This window comes from Petaurus breviceps, unplaced genomic scaffold, assembly GCF_028583685.1.
Source record: "Petaurus breviceps papuanus isolate PSGF00001 unplaced genomic scaffold, PetGlider_PUasm1.0 179, whole genome shotgun sequence".
NCBI lineage: Eukaryota > Metazoa > Chordata > Mammalia > Diprotodontia > Petauridae > Petaurus > Petaurus breviceps.
The window spans coordinates 3457949-3465012 of record NW_027185779.1 but is presented as its reverse complement, the minus strand read 5'-3'; positions in this window follow the sequence as shown (position 1 = coordinate 3465012).

The window sequence follows — 7064 nt, the reverse complement described above, 5'->3', positions numbered from 1 at the left end:
AATCCGGGATTATGTATATCAATTGATGAAAAGTGAAGAAAGCAAAACTAGAAGAACATTGTACACAGCAACAGCAATATTATAATTAACTGTGAAAGACTTAGCTACTTTGATCAATACAATGATTCATGACAACTCCAAAGGACTAGTCATGAAAAATGCTATCCACCTCCAGAGAGTGACCTGATAGACTCTGAATACAGATTGAAGCATATTTTTTCTTCTTTATTATTTTTTGGTTGTTCCCTCATCCCAAACCCCTGCAATGTGGGTAATGTGGAAATACTTTGCATGACTTCATATGTATAGTGGGTATTGTATTTCTTGCCTTCTCAATAGGTGGGTGAGAGGGTGAAGGGAGAGAATTTGGTACTGAAAATTAGAAAAAAAATTAAAAATGATGTATTTACCTCATAAGCATTCTGCTAGGGTGTTTTCTCAATTTTTGAGAATAATTTACAAAGAATGGGTACTAATTATTCTTTAAAAGTTTGATCAAATTCTTGTGTGAATCCAGCAGGATTATAAACTTTCCTCCCTTGGTACTTCCTTTATAGCTGGATCTATTTCCTTTTCGGAGATTGTTATATTTAACATCTCTATCTGGTCTTCTGATAGTTTGAGTATTTCATACTTTTGAAGGTGTTCAATTTTTTTTTTTTGTGTTCTCAACTTTCTTAGCATATAACTGCATAATATATTCTGATTATTCTTTTTATTCTGGTTTTGTGATTTTACCTCATTTATTTGCTCTTTCATTGATTTGATTTTTTTGCCCTCTTTAAAATCAGATTAAGTGATTATGAATTTTATCAGTCTTTTCAAAGAACCAAATTTTAGTTGTATTTGGTTTTTCTATGCTTTTTTTGGTTTCCAGTTTATTTTTCCTATAATTTTTAGTATCTCCTTATTTATGCTTATATATTCTTGTTTTAGGTTTGTTAACTTTCTAACTTCTAATAATGTGTTTTCAGTTCATTAATTCTCTATTTTTATTAAATTGAGGGGGGGAGAGAGAGAATATGAATAATAGATTGGTAATACAAATACACAGAAGTAAATGACAATCTAGAAGAGAAGCTAGAATGAACCTTAGAGGTTATCTAGTCTAACCCCCTTATGTTAAAGATGAGGAAACTAAGGCCCAGATAGGGTTAAGTGACTTGCTAAAGGTCAAATATTAAGGCTGTAAATTGACAAGCTTGACATCAGGTTTCCTGACTCCATATCCAGTATCTTTCTACCATACCATGGGATCTCCATGCTGTTTCAACATCATTTAGTAATGTATTCCCTGAGTATTTTTCCCCAAGCATTTTTGTCTTGAAGGATACCTGGAGTGGGGAGGATGGGGAGCTGGTTGTGGTGGGTGTAGGTATGGGGAGAAAGAGACTGTGGTTACTTTCACAGTAGGTATTACTGGATGGCACCTGGAGGCCTTGAGAAGACTAAGAATGACAGATTATTTGGGTCAGGGTAGGGCGGCTTGGAGGCAAACTTAGACATATGAAGTACAAGCATGTTTAAGACTGGTACTGGGATGATAGTCTATCTTCCAAAACTGTGAGCATGTGCAGGACCATACTGATCTATAGCAATGATATTATAGTAAGGGTAAATGAGAAATAGAGGCGGGACATCCTGGACAAGTGACATTTGTGAAAGGGTGAGAGAAGATGAATGATAGTGGGTATTATTGTTTGTCTTTTTAAAAATTCATCACAAGATGATGTCTTGACTTGTGATTTAAGTGAGGCAGAGTTCTACCAAGTTCTAAGCCTCATTCTGTCTTCCAGAGTCATTGACATCTACTGGCAAGACCAAAGTCAAGATGACAATAGTCTGGGATACAGCAGCTGACTTGGTGTATTTGATGCTTGACCAAGTTCTAAGTGTTCCACAGCACCTGCTTCAGCCACCTTCATGGCCATTGGAACAAATTGTTCTTATCTGACCATTCTGCTGGAGGGAGTCTTCCCCTAACTCACTGACAAGTTTGAGGCCTGTTGATGATCCTTAATCTGGTTTAGCCCTTCTGCCAAGAAGGGTTTATTGGCTATGGCTGCTGTGCATGCTGTAGCTTTTTGGAGCCTCAGGTGAGAGTGAGCATTATAGAGATAGGAGGAAAGAAGGATGGATCTCAGTGACACAAAGTCCTATATATCTGGAAGAAACTATATTTTGTGCTGCAAACTTGATTGTCATATCTCTTAGCCAGAGTTATATGGGTATTAAAACACATATGTAAAGGGTTGATTAATTTGATGAGGTTACAAGGAGGTACATCTTCCTATGGGGATGAATCAGGGAATCTGATGGAATGTATAAGTTTCAGGGAAGATGAGTCTTGCAGGCTACTATGAATTCTTTCTGTTTTCTGCATTTTATTTGCAAGGTGAAATAAAGTCTGTACAATACCTTATATGCATTGTTACCCTGAATGCTTGCATGAGAACTGGAGACTCTCTTACCCACACTGCTGGAAATCTAGATAGGAATTTTCTGAAGTGTCAAGAATAGGTGGGGGTAATATTAACCAGAATACATGATCTGAAAAGCTGTTAAGAATGAGCTCTGTTGACAAAAGCCCAGAATTGAGGTCTGGGTCATGGATATTCTCTGTTATATAGACCTTGATCGATGTGTTAGAGGGAAGGTCAGGGAACAACACTCACATTCTGAGATTCACTAGCATGTTTTGGAATTCTGCTCAGTCTACAACTTTCAGGTGGAGGAGGCAGTGGTCCTCATGAAGATCTTATCTAGAACAACAGGTGGAAATGGTTACAGTTTCTCTCTATAGGTTTAAAACCCTTATTAGCCTAAAATTGCTTGTCTGTTCCCATTGCATCACCCTTTCCTAGGTAAAATGATTTGTCCTCTCTATTGTATCTATTAGACTATTTTCTTCAACTTAACCCTAGCTTTACCTCTCAGATTCCCAGTTGCCTTATTTCCTCCCCACACCTGAAATAAGTTCAGGCACAATTTTATTTCTAAAAAGAAATATAGTTGTAGAGCCAATTAGATGGATCAGTAGATGGAACTCTGGGCTTTATTCCAGTGATAGTAAGTCAGGGAGACCTAAGTTCAAATCTAACCTCATACATCTAACTAGCTTTGTGACCCTGGGAAAGTCACTTAACCTCTTCCTGTTTCATCAACTGTAAAATGGGAATCATAATAGTACTTACCTCCCAGGGTTGTTGTGAGGATCAAATGATATATGTAAAGTGATTGGCATAAAGTAGGTACATAATAAATACATATTCCCTTTCCTTCCCCTTCCCTCTTTTTCATGACAACTCAAGAAACAGCATAGTGTAGTGAGTAGAGGACCAAAGTTACAGTCAGGATGACCAGACACATTCTGATTGTGTGATTCTGGGCAAGTCTCAGTGCAACTCTTTTAGCCTTTAGGTTGTAGAATAGTTGCCTTTAAATTGATGGAGAAGTTTCACTGGGAATTCCCTCTATCAATGAAATCACAGCTCCTAAACTCTCAGAAGATTATTGTTCACAGCTTTAAAGTCATTCAAAGCACTTTGCTTTTAGCAATCTTGTGAAGTAGGTGGTTTAAGCATTATGATGCCTATTTAATAGTTCAAGAATTTAGGGTATAGAGAAGAAAATCAGATTATTCAGTCAGTCCAACAGAAGATAAGTATAATCTGAGTGTTAATGGGGAATCATCTGCCCAGTACCTAAACTGGTTGCTCTCACACTGTAGTCCAGTGGGTTTCTCTGAACACTCTAAAATGGTCTAAAAGGGGTGGGGAACCTTTGGCCTGGAGGCCACATGTGGCCCTCTAGGTTCTCAAGTGTGGCGCCTGGATTGTCAAAGTACAGCACTTGACCTGGAGGGCCACTTGTGGCCTCCAGGCCAAAGGTTCCCCACCCCTGGTAGATTGCTGGTATCTACCATGGTCTTTCATCATGTGCTGGAACCACTAACTAGATGCTTCTCAGCTCCTGCTTTCCACCTTGGATGCAGCCTATGTGCCAGCCTGGTTTCACTCACTTCTCAGCTCAGTGACTAACTTATTGGTAAATGGTTTTACATACTCAGATAATAAGTAAAACTTGCAGATAATACATTGATCCTTCAACTTCTTTCCACTCACACATGCACACATACACACACAGCTATGATTTCTGAGATTGATCATTTCTTTCAAAAGGGGCATCTTTGAGCACACATACATCCAACAGATTGCAGAGGTAGTGGTGGGGAGTTGATCAAGCCAATTAATTTTCCCTCTATCCTGGTTGATGAAATTATGGAAGGTAAGGGGCAGATAACAGAAGCAACAAGGTGTTAAGGTCTTTGCTGTTCAGTTGTTTCACTCATGTCTGAATCTCCGTAATCCCATCTGGGGTTTTCTTGGCTGAGATAATGGAGTGGTTTGCCATTTCCTTCTCCAGCTCATTTTACAGGTGAGGAAACTGAGCTAGTAAGTGTCTGAGACTAGATTTAAACTCAGGGCTTCTTGACTCCAGGATCAGCACTCTATCCACTGTGCCACCTAGGAAGTACAAAGAACAGTTTATACTATTAGGCCTTTTATGAGGGATTAAGAAATTCTTCAATCAGATTTAGAGAATGGCTAGCTATTGACTTGCTGAAGGATCAGTAGCCCTATTAAAAGCAAGAAATACTCTCTAGGGAACAGTTGAGTCAGGAAGTTGCTCTGGCAGTCAAGAAGAGAGCCCTAGAAAAGGTGTTGGTTGAGGAAGGAGACTTGATATTATGGACTGAACGGAGGTTTGGGCTGTGAATTTCATTTTTAAAAATCAATTTAATTTAATAAGTATTTATGAATTGCCTACAATATGTAAAGCCTTCACAAAGTCCTATCCTAATACTTTGTCATGTGTGGAAGTGTCCAGTGTTTTTCAACAGCTGTGCTAGTGAAGTTCAAGGATTAAAAAGGGCAATAATTATAAAGTATTTAGCAAAGTTCCTGGCATATTGTTATTTGTTGTTCAGTCATTTCAGTTGTGTCTGACTCTTTATGACCCCATTTGGGGGTTTCTTGTCCAAGATACTAGAGTAGTTTGTCATTTCCTTCTCCAACTTGTTTTACAGATGAGGAAACTGAGGCAAAGAGTTAAGTGATTTGCCCAGGGTCACACAGCTTATAAGTGTCTGAGGCTGGATCTGTCCTTGGGTTTTCCTGACTCTAAGCTCAGAACTCTACTGTGCCATCTATCTTCCCCACCTGGTATATAATAAGTACTATATAAATGCTAGTTATTATTATTATAACTAACATACCTTATAAGCCTCAAAATATTACATAAATCTTTTTCTTCTCTTCTTTCTCCTCCTCCTCCTCTTTCTCCTTCTTCTGCTTCTTCTGTTTTTGTTTCAACTCCCATTCTGGTAAAAGACTGTCTGCTTTCTAAGGTTTTTGTCTGTCCTTCGCTCTCAAAGAAGACGGACCAATGACATCATAGAATGATGTCTTGACTTGAGAGTGAACTAGATTTAAATGAGGTAGAGATGCTCAAAGTTTGCCTCCTTCTCTCCTCCAGACCCATCAGAGTCCAGTGGTAAGGCATAAGTCAAGATGACTGGCAATGGCCCAGCTTCCCAAGGACCAACTTAATATAACATAGAGAGGCTTACCTCTAGTAGGGCAGCCATTTGATGACAAATTCTTCCACCACAGGAAACCATGAAACAAATGAAAAATACAAAATTGCCCTTGGCCTTCTGCAATCCCCATCTGCTTCTGCAGACACAGTGGGGTGGGGAAGGGGAAGAAAATATTAAGGACCACATGGTTTTTAGACCAACTATAAACTTTAACTTAGCTGCTGGTTAAAATATACATATATATACACACACACACATAAATCCGTGTGTGTATGTGTGTATACATAAAATCTTTGTGTATATACTATATATATAAATTCCTTGTGTGTGTACATGTATGCATATGTATATATATATATATATATATATATATATATATGTAAAATCCTTGTCCATTGACCAATGTACCGATGTAACCAATAACTTGCACATACTATAGAAGGAATTGAATTGTCTTAATTTTGACATTCTCACTACAAGTGAAACCAGAAGACAAATTGGAGGGCTGGATAAATGTACTCACAGATTACACACAGTTTCTATTAGGAGAAGCAAATAACAGAATTGATAGTCAGTTTTATCATGCATCCAAAGGCAGTAAGAAATAATTATTTGAAGGGACATTTGGCTCATTTCATATTACATTGTTCATGGTAAGTCTACCAGGAAAACAATAATTGCTTATGTGTCAACATTTCTGAAGAATTTGATATTTTCTCCTAAACTAAATAAAAATAAGATTTGATAGTAGGTGACTTAAACAGAAAAGTGGATATAGGTAGCAAAAAATGTTTGAAAATGTGGTTCAGGAGTAAGGAATGAGAGACTTGTGGGCTACAAAGAAACTTGGGCATCAGTATAGGGAACTACCAGTGATACAGGTTGTCAACTTTTAGTCTTAGAGACTTGCTTTGAGCCCTCAGAGTTTAAATGACTTGTCAGTGGTCAGAGAGCTAGTATGAGTGAAAGGCAAGAATTGAAACTGAGTCCTTCTGACTCCAGAAGTCTATGAGATAAACCAGGTAAAGCAGTTTGTAAACTTTAAAGCTCTCTCTAAATGCCTAGCTATTTTAGAGGCATTTGGTGGTGCAGTGGATAGAATGCTGAGTCTGGAGTCAGGAGGACTTGAGTTCAAATTTGACCTCAGATACTTAACAGCTGCTGTGACCTTAGGAAAACAAATTCTGCTTCAGTTTCTCCATCTGTAAAATGGGGATAATAATAATAATAATAATAATACCTACTTCACAGGGCTGTTGTAAAGATCAACAATATTTGTAAAGTGTAGCACAGGGCCTGGAACACAAGTACTATATATATGTTTATTCTCGTTCCTTTCCCTTTTCTTCAGAGAAGAATAAGGAGGCAGTGGACATGGAGAGTACCAAATAACATAGCAAAAAATGAAATTGAATCTATTTTTATAGGAAATAACATTGATTACTGATTTGGGAATTTCCCT